The following is a 15,072-nucleotide window of genomic DNA, read 5'->3' as shown; positions in this document are numbered from 1 at the left end:
ATATTGGCCATTTGTATATCATCTTTGGAGAAATGCCTATTCAAGTCCTTTGGGTTATTTGATTTATATTTAATTGTTTAATTGGGTGGTTTGATTTTTTTTTTTTTTGGTGTTGAGTTGTAGAAGTTGTTTATACATTTTGGTTATTAATTATTTGAAAATATTTTTCCTATTCTGTAGGCTGCCTTTCACTCTGTTGATTGTATCCTTTGATGCACAAAGGTTTTCAAGTTTGATGTAGTCTTCTCTATTTTTGCTTTTGTTGCCTGTGTTTTTGGTATAATATCCAAGAAATCGTTGCCAAGTCCAGTGTCATGAAGATTTTCCCCTATGTTTTCTTCTAGGACTTGTATATTTTTAGGTTAGGTCTTTAATCCATTTTGGGTTAATTTTTGTATATGGTGTAAGGGTCCAATCATTCCTTTACATGTGGATATTAATTTTCTAAAAACATTTGTTGAAGAGACAGTTCTTTCTTCACTGAGTGGTCTTGGCACCCTTGCTGAAGTTCATTTCACCATATATACAAGAATTTATTTCGGGTTTTTCTGTTCTGTTTCACTGGTGTATTTGTTTTTATGCCAGTACCATAGCGTTTTGATTTCTGTAGCTTTGTGGTAGGCTTGGAAATGAGAACGTGTGTGTTCTTCCAGTGGTGTTCTTTTTCAAAATTGTTTTGACTCTTTGTAGTCCCTTGAGATCCTATATGAATTTTAGGATATATTTTCCTATTTCTGCAAAAAAAAAAAGCCATTGAAATTTTAATAGGGATTTCATTGAATCAGTAGATTAGTTTGGGTAATATTAACCTCTTAACATATTAAGTTTTCCAGCCTGTGAACATGAGATGTCTTTTCATGTATTTGTGATTTCTTTCAGCAGTGTTTTGTAGTTTTCAATATACAAGTCTTTTACTTCCTTGGTGAGGTTTACTCCCAAGTATGTATTCTTTTTATTTTATTCTATTATAAATGAAATTGTTTTCTTAGTTTCCTTTTCATATTTCATTGTTAGTGTATAGGAACATACTGAGTTTTATATATTGATCTTGTATACTGCAACTTTGCTGAATTTATTAGTTTTAACTGTGTGTGTGTGTGTGTGTGTGTGTGTTATCTCTAGAGTTTTCTACATATAAGATCATGTCATCTATGAACAGAGGTAATTTTTTCAATTTTCATCACTGAGTATGATGTTAGCCCTGCCTGGGCTTTTCATAAATGGGTTTGGGGGGGACCAGAACTCTGCAGTCATTCAGACCTCAGGATTTTGGCGTTTTTAACAGATAAATTATTGTGTTCAATACATTTTTCTTCTTTCGAACTTCAGCCTTAGAAGATAAAGCCTTATCTGCAGTTTTAGAGACATTCTGCATCATCTTCACGTATGAACACAAAGTGAGGATTCCTTTATTTCTTAAAACTGCTTAATGACATCAACACCTTAATGTGTCCTGCCACACTTCCCACTAAATTCTGAGATATTTTCTTTACTGGCAGACTCAGGCTGGCCTCTTAGAATAAATAATGCATTAAGTGGTCCCTCAGAAGACTGTTAATTGGTCTCTTGGAATATGTAATGTCTGTTGTTTAGCCTCTGCCAATATTAGATAAGATTTTTTTTTAACTGATAGTTCCTTCAAAGTGGTTTAAAGTGAAAGAAAGTGAAGTCGCTCAGTCGTGTCCGACTCTTTGTGACCCCATGGACTGTAACTTATCAGGCTCATCTGTCCATGGGATTTTCCAGGCAATAGTACTAGAGTGGATTGCCGTTTCCTTCTCTAGCGGATCTTATCAGGCTCATCTGTCCATGGGATTTTCCAGGCAATAGTACTAGAGTGGATTGCCGTTTCCTTCTCTAGCGGATCTTCCCGACCCAGGGATCGAACCCAGGTCTCCCGCATTGTAGACAGACGCTTTACCGTCTGAGCCACCAGGGAAGTCAAAGTGGTTTAGTTCTTATTAATCCTGATAAGTTCTTATGTGAGTGATAGGTATAGTGATAATGTATATGTTTTGATAAATTGGCTGTAGTGGAATTGGGTTGTTTGATGGGGACTTTACCTTTGACTGTAGGCTGTTAGTGACCAGTAACTTAAAAATAACAAACTGAAGTTTTCTGAGATGTCAGATTCAGAAAGCACATATTCAGAAATGAAAGGTTTAACCTGAGAAAAATTACCATTCTGGTTATTCATATGTATTAAAAGCTACAGATAATGAGTAGCTTTTAATACATATGAATAACTAATTCTGGCCTGCCAGAATCTTGTTTTGTTATACCTCACTGAGGTCATAACTTGATGGGTATGGACAACGTTCAGCACAGTTACCACAGGCAACATGGGAAGGATACAGGGGAAAAAATTGATGAAGTCAGTAAAGCTTATTTTTTGTTCTCATATTGTTTTGTAGGGACCCTTAAGCCTCAAGTCTTTCTTCTGCAGGGTCTCAGGCAGTGATTCATACTTTCCCTTCACTCTTTAGTTGCTTCCTCTTTGTGTTTCAGTTGTGCAGTATCCTGCCCCTTCGCACCAGCTTTCCACTTCCTGCTGTGGTAAATTAATCTATACTTAATTAATAGCAGTTGATTGGCTTTAGGTGTTTCCCTTATAAGATTCTCTATTTGCCGTTAATGGGAGTGTCAGTGCCTTCATCTAAATGGTGGGACCCACCAGCAGGCCAGGATATATTTAAAATAGGAGAAGAAGTGGCTGGGACTTGTGAGATTTAAACTCCATGAAGTTGGTTGCCTGGGTGTGCACTGGCCTTCTATTCTCTTGTGCCAGTTCACTATAGTTGAGTTCCCAGAAGTACTTCTGCTTTATTCTTAGTGAGAGATGAGAGTTCATGCACAGTTCATGTCTTTGAAATGCCTTCTCTGCCTTATTTGAAAGAAGGCCCCCTTTATATTTTTGCCACGCAGCACATTCTGTTGGACCTGTAAGTATTCAAAGGGTATACCCCCATTGGAGAGTGTGAGCTGAGACCGAGTCTGCTTCTTTAATTCAGTGGCATTTTATGGTGCTCTGGGTTTGTTTTTAACATCTTAATTGGACTTCTACTATCCTTACTCTGTGTTGCTATTAAACACAATTTTTCAAAAACGTAAGAAAAAGAGATAATAAATAATAAAACTCTCATTTATTTTGGAAAGGTAGTGATTTTTCTTATTTTTTATGAAAGTATCCTCTGTTTTCTTATTTTGGTATGACGGGCTTCTTGGATGAAACTATTGGTAAAGTCAAGGCCAGATAGTCAGTTACTGTAAGCTGGTCAATTAGCCAGCCCAACTCTAAGCCCTGTGGAAGCAAAAATAACTTTTGGGGAATGAGTGCCAAGGTAGCCAAGTCAGCCAGTACTTTGTTTAGAGTCAGCCACTTTCAGAATGCATTTACATGGCCATCTCATTTGCATCTCCCTCAGAACAGCTCTTTGGAGTAGGTGTTATTGCTCCTCAGGTTTACAGACTGAAGACACTGAGGCTTATAACGTACCTGATGTACCTGGAGTGGTGCAGAGGGAGGAGGCCTCCGTCACCCAGCTGACGGCCTTCCCCATCCCGGCGTACACCTGCACTGTCACACTCCTTCAGAGAAGTGGCTTGGGTGTTGAGAGAATTACTTTGCTGCTCAGTAAACTGGAATAATGTTAGGAGCTGTCCATGAAGAAAATGAAGCTCTCTTGAGAGCTGGAAGAGTCTGCTCACAGAATTCCCTTCTATTGACAATTTTCGGTAGTGGCCTCTGGGGAAGCAGAGTAGAAATTACCTTGGTACCTTGGCTGATATGAAATTTCAAATGATTGACATGACTGACTGAGGCTTCTGCAGTAAGCCAAAGAGGTCTACACTTTGCTGGTCATAAGCTTGTAGAAAAGAAGTATGTGAGGCGATTCCTTTTGCAATGCTTAGTGCTACTAGGATATAATTCCTTAGGTTCTCCATATGCCATAAGTACCACCAGACTGCCTGTCCCCGAATCCTATTTTCTAGTAAAGATATAGTAAACCATATATGCTCTGTGCTTATCTTCTGTCATCTTGCTGATGCCTGACTTTTTAAAATTGAAACAGTTTCCTCAGTGCTGTATCCTTTTGGAAAATAGATAACACATTTTTTTTCCCCCAAAAGGTACAAATGTCAGTGGCTCCTTTTTTTCCCCACCTTTACTCCCCTCCACCCCAGTTTGCCACTACAGGGCATGTGATAAGAGAGAGGGAGATTGTGCTTGCATAGTTTTTTCCAATCTTGATGGCATATTATAGGCACCCTTCTACCCCTTTTCTCTTTAATATACTGTATTTTAAAGTGTTGTATACATAGGCCTGCCTCTTTAAAAAAAAAAAAAAGAAACGAAAAACGACTGGTAGTTTCAGTTATATGGCCAGTTTATAATTTATAACTTGTTCTCAACTAAAGCCTGAGTGTTTTCTTTGTAGCTTCTAGTCTTCTCCTTTTGTGTGTATGTAACAAACACCACTTTGTATTTGGCCCTTCTCTTTGGACATTTGTCTTCTTTGCTCTTAAAATAAAGTGCTGAAAAGCTGTCTCTCCATTCATGCAAAATATGAAGGGCCTCAATCCTGACGGATGTGCCCTGGCATATCATCGGGAAAGCACCGGATTAAATATTCTACCATCCTTTTTTAAGAAACAAGACATCAGCAAGATGGGGTTTCCTTTCCTTAGAGCAGCCACTGAAATCACCATCTCATCCGATGATCCATGTCTAAATTCTAGTCAGATTTATTTTCTATTCACAGAAATTGTTCCTTTTTCTTCCTCTCCAGGCAGTTCCTAATGTATATATGTGTCTCCCATACAAATGGCCACGTGTGGAAAGCCCTCCTCAGCCATGTGGGGAAAGTGGGAGGAGGGAGATTCCCAATTTCCCTGCCTGGGCTGCAGCTGGGAAAGCAGTTCTTGGCATTTCAAGTTGAAACTTTGAATAAATTTTCTCAGAATAATGCATTTGAGAGTTAACTTCCATAGTGGTATCACTGGTATTCTGGTATGATACCAAGGATTCATGATGGGCTCAACAATATGCCAGAGCACATCTGTCAGGACAGAGGTCCATCCTGTTTTGCATGAATGAAAACACAACTTTTGAGCATTTTCTTTCAAGAGCAAAGAAGACAAATGTCCAAAGAGGAGGGACCAAATACAAAGCAGTACGTTTGTGAATATTGTATTGATTCTGTGTGGCCAAATTTTGCTTCCTCAAACATCGCATGGACTGGGAGTAAGCTTCATCTGACGGGAGTCAGAGGAACAGAAATATTTGTTGTGCTACTGTTTTTTCCTGTGACTACAGTGCAACTCAGAAAGGCGTAGGGTGAGCTCCTTGCCACCTGGATAAATCAGAGTTAGTGAGGAAGAAGCAGAATTGCCAAAAAAAAAAAAAAGATTTTTATTTCCCAATAAAGAAGTTTCATAAAGAGAGGAAACATTAGACTAAGCAAGAACACTTCAACAGATGCACTAAAGTGGCCTTGTGCCCCCTAAAGACAAATATCCTCTGGAAATTTTTGTGAGCAGAATTCTGATGAAATTTTTTTGGGAAGCTACAGAGTTTGCCACCTGAGTCTAAAGGCTGTTTTCTTGAGGCCCAGTCCAGAGGACTATGCAAGCCATGTCTGTGACTAACACTGCCTCAAAACACTGCTCCACCTTGACTGGGTGTGTCGTAGGGGGCGGGAGGGTGCGCTACAGGGTACTACTAGATATGATGGTAAATGGCAGAGAGGAAAGGTGTCTCATAACTTGTCTAATTGGTGAATGGTTCATATCTCAAGGTCTTCTTTGCTATCAGAGAGTATATTGTTTGCTTTTTTGTCTTTAAGTATTTTTTTCATGGAACTTTTCAGGCATATGCAAAAATAAAGGGACTAGTTATAATGAACTCCATGTCCCCATCAATCAGCTTCAAAAATTTTGAACATTTTGACAATTGTGTTTCATTTATCTTCCTGCCACATTTTCCCCCTAGAGTATTTTAAAGCAAATTCCATACATCATAATATTTCACCTGTAAATACTTCAGAGATGTCTCTAACATATAAAGACTGAAAAAATACAGCCATAATGTCATTGTTACATCAAACTAATAATTACTTAGTATTATCTAATACTTAGTCTGTATTTAAATTTCTCCAATTTTGGACTTAGGGTTTAGGGAAGGGCAGCTGGGGGAAAGGACTGCAAAGGGGCATGAAACTTCTGGGGTGATGGACATGTTTATTATTTTGGTTGTGGTGATTTCACAAGTACATACCATATGTCAAAATTTATCAAGTTGCACCTTTTAAATATGTGCAGTTCATTGTATGTCAATTCTACTTCAATGAAATTGTTGGTTTTTTTTAAAATAGAGTGGTACAGCTAGAGACAAACAGTATTTTAAACATTTCCCCCAGTTTTCTCAAAAATACATTTTTATATTTGGCTTGTTCAAATTAGGCTCTAAAGAAGAACCACACATTGCATTTGGTTGATCTGTTTCTAGGGTTCTTATAACCTATAGCAGATCTACCCACCCGCTTTTTTCCTCTTGTTGTCTATTTGTTAAAGACTCCAGACCATTGATCCTGTAACATTTGTCACACTCTGACTTGGTGTTTTGGCCAACTGCAGCCTTGCAGCATGTTCCTGTCACACATTGCTTACGATCTGGTGCCAGATCCAAAGGCTTTGGTGGACTCAGGTTCAGCTATTTTAGCAAGAGTACGGTGATAGGTGCTATTCCTGTGAACTTCTTACTGCATTCCATCAGGAAAGCATATAATGTCTGGTTGTCCTATTTTTGATGTAAAATTGGTCAGTGGAGTCAGGTGCTGTCAGCCTTATGCATCCATTGTAAAGTTTCCTGTCAGCTTTTACCTAGTAGTTGACAGAGCTACTGGCTAGATCTATTATTTCATTATGTGCATGTATGTGTCTGCACGTGGGTGTCTATGCACAATGTATTGAGATATAATCTACGTACAATAAACTGCATGTATTTAAAGGGCACAGTTCAGGAAGTCTGACATGTATACATTTTTGATGACTGCCCAGCTGCTCTAGAGACATAGTGCTTTGGAGGCACACTGTAGGGACAAACCATAATCCCTGGTGGTCAGACATTTAAAGGGTAAATTCATTCTTTCAGCGGTAGAAGTAGACTTTCCATGTGGCTATGGGATAGAAGGGCTTCCCCAGGGGCTCAGCAGTAAAGAATCCACCTGCAATGCAAGAAACTCGGGTTCGACCTCTGGGTTGGAAAGATACCCTGGATAAGGGCATGGTAACCCACTCTAGTATTCTTGTCTAGAGAATCCCGTAGATAGAGGAACCTGGCAGGCTACAGTCCATACGGCTGTAAAGAGTTGGAGACAACTGAGGCTCACAGCACATGGAGCAGAAGAGGAAGACTTGAGTTTGGATTTTGCTTGAACACTAGCTTGTCTGGGAGATCAAACTGAAAGCATCATCAGGTTTGATCTGGAAGCAGCATAAACTACTCAGCCCAGGAGCAGACGTGTTCAGTCCTCACAGCCAATTTAGTTATCCTCCTTTCTCGTGTGCCACTTCGCATAGAGTCACAGACAACATTTGTATGTGTATGGGTGTGTGGGTGGGTGTGCTCCTACTGTATTCAGAATTTCTCTGAATTTGGTATGAACAGTCTTCCTTGTGCCCAGTCTACTATCCTCCTGGGTTCAGTTCTAGGCACAGATCTCTTTGGCAAGAGTATTAGGTTAATGAATTAAAAAACCAGATCCCTTCAAGGGCAGCTACTTAGCTTTGTTCCACAGATGGCATATCCTTAACCCCCTGTCTGTCATCTTATATGTCCTGATCATCAGGAGACTTGGATGAAACAGTGTGTATAGCTCAATGTATGATTATCCCTGCTACCAAATGTTCAGAAGCTTCATCCCGCAAGTAGCATTAACAGTAGTGTACCATAATGCGGGTATCAGAATGTGAAGATGCAACTCGAGACCAAGCCTCTGCAAGGAAATGGACAGATGTTATATGCAAGGGTATTTGTGGGGCTCTGTGAATGTACTAAAAATTATTGAGTTGTGTGCTTTGAATGAGTGAATTTTACAGTATGTCAACTATAGCTCAATAAAATGGCTTTTTCTAAAGTGTGAGGTTAAAATACATTAATTAATAGAAATGATACTTGATGTTCCGGGAACAGATGAAATCACCAAGAAGACAGCTGAGGATAGAACCTTAAGGAGGAGAGTTCACATTTCAAGGAACACATATGAAAACAAAAAAGGTGTATTTACAGACTCAGGAAGAAACCCAGAAGAGAGCAGTCACCTAAAATGCAGAAGTGAGTGAGTGTTCAGTGTCAGGCAAAATAGATGTGGATGGGGACTGAGAAAAAGCCGATGGACTCAACTCTGAGGAAACTGCAAAGGCCTTTGAGAAAACAGTTTCTGTGAAATAAATGTGTGAAGGAGTGAGTTGTGGGAAACATGAAGCTGCACGTTCCTCTTGCCAGAAATAAAGCAGGCAGAAGGAAAAAGAGCCTAAAAACGTCAAGCAGGGCAGACTTGGGTCTGTGTGTCTTGTAGACAGGAGAGACTTGGACACGTTTGAACCTGGAGAGGAAGGAGCCGAACAGAGGAACAGAGACTGAAGGTACAGAGGGCTTCGCCCAGTGCTGGCTCTTCATACAGTTAGATCAGTTGGTACTTGGCACAGAGCGGAGCATCTGTACAGTGCTGGAGGTTCTGTCCTCTGTCATCTCCCGGTGCTGTGGCAAGTCAGGCTTGTGTGCTGGCCGGCTCTCTAGATGAATTCTCCTCCTTTATCATCGAAGAGAGCAGATCCTAATGCAAGTGAGACATCATCACGTGGACATAACCTTGAATCTGCTATAACCCCTGATTAGACTCATTCTTGAACATCAGCACTCGGTTACTGATGAGTGATGGCCCACCTCGCAAGCCTCCGACACACCCAGCACATCAGCATACCATCACCTGTGGCCAAGAGCCACTGCTCAAGTGGCCGGTTTACTCTCAGGTCTAAGAGCTCAGGAACACATTGACTTAGAGCTTCCAAACCCATCTCAGAGAATTCAGCCTTGAGGGGGAGTCTCTGAGGGACGGCCTGACCTACAGGTTCTCTCTCACCCATCCACCACAAGCACCCACATTCAGGAAGAATGGTAATGGAGGGGCCAAGGGAAAGTGCAGCAGGTGTGAGGACTCTCCACCCCTTTAGCCATCATTCGCCCAGCACCCAGCCAGTCTCCACACTGCACTTTGTTGTTGTTTAGTCCCTAACGCATATGCAGCTCTCTGCGACCCCATGGACTGCAGCAGGCCAGGCTCCTCTGTCCTCCAGTATCTTCTGGACTTTGCTCAAATCCATGTCCACTGAGTTAGTGATGCTATCTAACCATCTCATCCTCTGCCACCCCTTTCTCCTTCTGCCTTTGTCTTTTCCAATGAGTCAGCTCTTCACATCAAGTGGCCAAAGTATTGGAGCTTCAGCAACAATCCTTCCAATGAGTATTCAGGGTTGATTTCCTTTAGGGTTGACCAGTTTGATCTCCTTGCAGTCCAAGGGACTCTCAAGAATCTTCTCCAGCAGCACAACTGAAAAGCATCAGTTCTTAGCGCTCAGCCATCTTTATGGTACAGCCCTCACATCCGAATATGATACTGGATGAACTATAGCTTTGACTGTAGGGACCTTTGTTGGCAAAGTGATGTCTCTGCTTTTTAATACACTATCTAGGTTTGTTAGGACTTCCCTGGTGGCTCAGACAGTAAAGCGTCTGCCTACAATGTGGGAGACCTGGGTTCAGTCCCTGTGTTGGGAAGATCTCCTGGAGAAGGAAATGGCAACCCACTCCAATACTCTTGCCTGGGAAATCCCATGGACAGAGGAGCCTGGTGGGCTACAGTCCATGGAGTTGCAAAGAGTCAGACACGGCTGAGCTACTTCACTTCACTGGGTTTGTTATAGTTTTCCTTCCAAGGAGCAAACATCTTTTAATTTCCTGCTACAGTCACCATCCACAATGATTTTGGAGCTCAAGAAAAAAAAAATCTGTCACTGCTTCCGCTTTTTTCCTGTCTATTTGCTATGAAGTGATGGGATTGGATACCACGGTCTTAGACTTTTTAATGTTGAGTCTCAAGCCAACATTGCACTTAGACAGAAGCTAACCTCACCCTTCTCAGTCTTTGTCCCTAGTTTTTGTTTTTGTTATTTTGTATCTATTTCTTTGTTTTATTTTTATTTTAGCCATAATTCACAAATTCAAAAGGCTAGTTTCATTATACTTAAAATACAACCTTTTAAAGCCCCATATAATACTCTAAAATGTAGCATTCTTCCCTTTTGGGTTATTAACTGTATCTTAGTTATTTTATTTTTATTTTTTGCCTGTGCCACACAGTATATGGGGTCTTAGTTCCCTGACCAGGAATGAAACCCGTGCCCCCTACACTGGAACCAGAGAGTCTTAACTAGACCATCAGGAAAGTCCTATTAACTGTATCTTAATGTGATGTCCACTTTGTTTAAAAAAAAATTCTTTTTCTTAATTTTATATTGATATTAAATTATATTTTCCAATATCTCTCAGAAAGAAACCGTTAGCTGAAAATAAAATTCATTTTTAACACTAGTTATTTGTAAAAACATGTTCACTGTGTTTTCAAGCATCCTTTGCAGGTTTTGTGGGACATGTCATGTAGGGTATGTGCAGTAAGTTGAAGGGTTAAAATACCCTGCTCTGTCGCATATGGCAGTGAGCAGAATCGCAGATGTTGATGATACCACGTAATTAGTATTCTTTTATGTAAATGAAGGCTGTCAGCATGTTACCATAGTGTCTACTCTCTCTGAAGCTGGAATTTATGCCACTTGGTCTCACCAAGACCAAGCAGGATTTTTCCACTATCCATAGTTAAGGACTGAGAAGAAATCAAGACAATGAGAGAGAAGAAATGGAAATTTCCCTAAAGTGGATTCTTTTAAATTTTTCCTATTTTATTTTTGTTGATTTTTCTACCCAGAAATTTTATTTCTGGTGATGAGATGCTGTTATCCATTTCAGATTGGCTAAGAAATCTGCTCATTGAGAACAGGAATGTTCCAATTAAAAGACAAATCATATTTTCAAGCTATAAATTTTTGAAAGATTTTGTAACATTCAGTCATCTCTCTCAAACAGGAACCTTTTAAAATAATCTAGAAGTTTCTCATCAGAACAGAAGGCTCACATTAAATAGATTTCATTAGCTTCTTTTACTATTTCGTGACATTAACTATAGTAGAATCCTTTAAATATTAATTATGGTTTTTAGCTTGAGCTGATTCAGATTTTTAAATATAAAGCTATAGCACTTGAAGAAGCAAAAGCCAGTATTTTGTCAGGTTTGCTTTCCCTTTATGCAGATCAATCCAAGGTGTCCTGGACATTTATTTACAGTTACTGATCTATTTGATGATGGAGAACTATTAAGGCTCATCTTGTTAATTCCCATTACACTGGGAAACATGGTGCCTGCACACTGGATGATATATTTTTTAATTGGAAATGTCAGGACTTTTATTACCTTCAGTGATTATGAAGGAAAAGGGGTATATGTCAGAAAAATGTAAAAGAAATTTCCTATTTGTGCCTATGAGCATGAGGCCTTGTGCGTGAAGTGGTCGGAGGCTGTATGAGAGGTGGTCCATGGAAGCACATGGTCTTCCTTTTGGTGTTTTTGTTTGTTTGTTTGTACACTGCAAACATTTAAATGATTACTGTTGAGCATACATTTTGGAAATTTTTTTTACTTCAAACTGCAACAAATTAAATAAATGTTTATATATACAAAGAAAATACAGCCAAAATTTCTTGAACTGAGTATACCCAAGATTGTATTCTCTTTATTCTCTATTGTGTATTGGCTTTTGTGTCACTTTTGAGTGATTTCCAATTCATGCCTCAGATATGTCTTTACTCTAGAGAAGCTAGTCTGCCTAGGTTAAATCAGTGTAGTAAGGTACAGAGTAGCCTGGTGTCTTCCTGAATGGATTTACTCTGCCATATGGCAGGTTAGTGAATCGCCACGACAGATTTGTAACGGGAAAAAGGCTGTGCAGGAAAGGATGTGCGTGCCCAGCAGATTTATGGATCAGAAAATGAAATCGGAAGAAAGAATTTCCAGAGTGCCCTTTCCATTTGACAGCATTCCATGCAGAGGGGGTGGAATTTTTTTTAGTGTTTTGTTTGTTTGTTTGTTTTTTGTTCCAACATGCATGTTTTTTGTTTTTCTAGACAGAAGCTGATTTTATAAGGTACCAGTGTTCTGGGTGTTGGGTTGCTATATTCCTGTTCACAGATATACTCTCTTTTTATAGAATTTGAAGCTGTGCTGTGTTTCATGTGATAAGATCTCTGTAGCAATTAAATTTCTAAAGACACATCAAGGTTCCTCTTGGCTCAAGTGGGGATTTGTCCGGTTTTGAGTTATAAGAAGAGGCTATTCAGACATGATTCAGTGAGTACTGAATGTTCTGGAGGGAGAAAACAGAAAAGCCAAGTGAGCTAAAGATAGTATGTCCTGGCGTATTTAAATCTTTGCTATCTAATACTGCAGCCACCAGCCGCATGTGGCCATTTAAATTAAAATTAATTAACAGTAAGCCCCTCCGTCTCACTGGCCACATTTCAGGTGCTCAGGAGACACATGTGGCAGTCGTGCAGTATTGGGCGATGCAGATAAAGAATGTTTCCATCATCCCAGAAAGTTCTGTTGGACGACATTTGTCTAAGTGAAAGATCTTGGGAAATAAAATTCTTTGATTTATATGAGGTGTTCTTCATCCCTATATAATTTCCTGGATTACATTCTAAGGCTTTAATGTAAAAATGAATCTCCTGTAGAGCTTGTGAAAAATGGAGATTTTAGACCCCTCCCCCAAACCATCAAGTTTGGGGTCATCACCAGAAATCTGTACATATGACAAGTATCCTAAGGAATTTTGTTGCTGGTAGATGGTTCAGCGACTACGTTTTGAAAAATACCAAGTTAATGACAAACTTGGGAATTACCAATCTTTTGACTTCCCCTTTTCATTCTTTTATTACTTTGTGTCCCCAGTAATTGGTTGTAAGCATCATGTGTATACAACTTAAACTCTTGATTGGTAATAAGGAGAAAAAAGAAAATTCATTTATTGACCATCTTACCTTTCTAATATGTCTTTTAATTTGACTATGCCCTACAAAAAGTAAACAGAAATGGTTATTTCAGCACTATTCTGGGCTATGTGGAGAAGTAATTCTGACAGACTACCTTTGACCACTAAAGAAATGAGCACACCCACAAGTCTTGAAATTATAAAGGTTAAAGAAAAAAAGAAATATAACACTTGATCTCCTCTCTGAAGGAGGTTATATTTAGTTATATGGATAAATACATCCACAGACACGACTTAAAGGGCACTTAGCAACAAGTCAATAGTTAGAAAAATGATATAGTAGAAACTAAATCCTGATAGTACTCAAAGGATGATCTGATTTGATGGAAGATAAACCAATCCATTCTGAAGGAGATCAGCCCTGGGATTTCTTTGGAAGGAATGATGCTAAAGCTGAAACTCCAGTACTTTGGCCACCTCATGCGAAGTGTTGACTCATTTGAAAAGACTCTGATGCTGGGAAGGATTGGGGGCAGGAGGAGAAGGGGACGACAGAGGATGAGATGGCTGGATGGCATCACTGACTTGATGGACGTGAATCTGAGTGAACTCCGGGAGTTGGTGATGGACAGGGTGGCCTGGCGTGCTGCGATTCATGGAGTTGCAAAGAGTCGGACACGACTGAGCGACTGAACTGAACTGAACTGAATCTAGAGTTTCCTTTGTATGATGATTTAAGGATTTCTTATATAGGAATGGGCTGGAATGGGCAGTTTAAAAATGAGAAGGGTCTCTGGTTGGTCCTATGATATATTTGTGAGTTTTAGCAATAGGGCCAAGCCAGAAAGGAAAACCAACTGAAGGAACTACTTAGAGTACTTTGGATTTAGAACTTCTCTTGGGTGACCCCATCATGATAGAACTGTACTTGCTCCCAGAAATGAGAGCAGACAAGAAATGAGGTGAAAGAAGTCCACTTTATAAGAGGAACTCCCTTTAGGGAATTTAAATACTGGTATTGTTGGCAGGTCAGCTTTCCAAAGAATAAAAGGTTTTCTTTTAAAATAGCCTCTTTCCCTTGAAGAAATTGCTTATTAGGCTTCTCTGATGAACAATATTGAAGAAGCAATGTTAGAAAGACCAAAAAAAAAAAAGCTTAGTGAGTTACCGCTGTTTTAAAAATAAAAAGCATTTTTGCATACATTATCTGGAAGGTTTGCTTTTTTTTTTTGGTCTCATAGTTTGATTAAATACTGTAATAACCAGTAGCCACTATATCACCAAGTCAGATTTGTCTAGTTCTGTAGTTACTTATTCTTCCAGTAAGGAAGGTAAATGTTTTCCCATCCTTTTTACAAGATGTAAATGTTCTTTACAGACACTTTGGCTTAGTCCCTCAGAGTTACTGTAACAAAAATGCCATAGACTGGGTGGCTTATACATAACAGTTCTGGAGGCTGGGAAGTCCAAGATCATGGCACCAGATTCCATATCTGGCAAAGACATTGGTTCACAGACATGTGGCTGGCTTTTCACTTGTGTTCTCACATGGAGGAAGGGGTGAGGGAGCTCTTTTTAGAAGCACTAATCCCATTCCTGAAGGCTCATCCCATGAGGGTCAACCCGTTCATGACTTAAGCATCTTCCAAAGACCTCACCTCCTAATACCATCACCTGGGGGAGGAGGGGGTTTAAGATTTCAGCATATGAAATGAGGCACAAACTTGTAGACCACAGAAAACAAATAAAATGTTAGATTGAGGCTCAGTCTACCTACTTAGCTAGGATCTTTGGACACAAAATAAAATTACTTTGTACTACAAAGGACTTTCTCCTTCTTACCATTTCTCTCGCGCTCTTTTTTTAACCATATTTTGTTATCTCTACTTTGAAATACAGTGAAATTGACCT

At 39.6% G+C, this 15,072-nt stretch overlaps 1 protein-coding gene across 11 annotated transcripts in view; it reads left to right on the top strand.

Moving 5' to 3' along the window:
* USP49 (ubiquitin specific peptidase 49) overlaps positions 1–15,072 on the top strand; it is an 80,864-nt gene that overhangs the window by 54,505 nt on the left and 11,287 nt on the right. The window lies entirely within an intron of this gene.

This window comes from Ovis canadensis, chromosome 20 (genome assembly GCF_042477335.2).
Source record: "Ovis canadensis isolate MfBH-ARS-UI-01 breed Bighorn chromosome 20, ARS-UI_OviCan_v2, whole genome shotgun sequence".
NCBI classification, from domain to species: Eukaryota; Metazoa; Chordata; class Mammalia; order Artiodactyla; family Bovidae; genus Ovis; species Ovis canadensis.
Note: the sequence above shows the minus strand (reverse complement) of the source record. Positions and strands in the feature narration are given on the sequence as shown.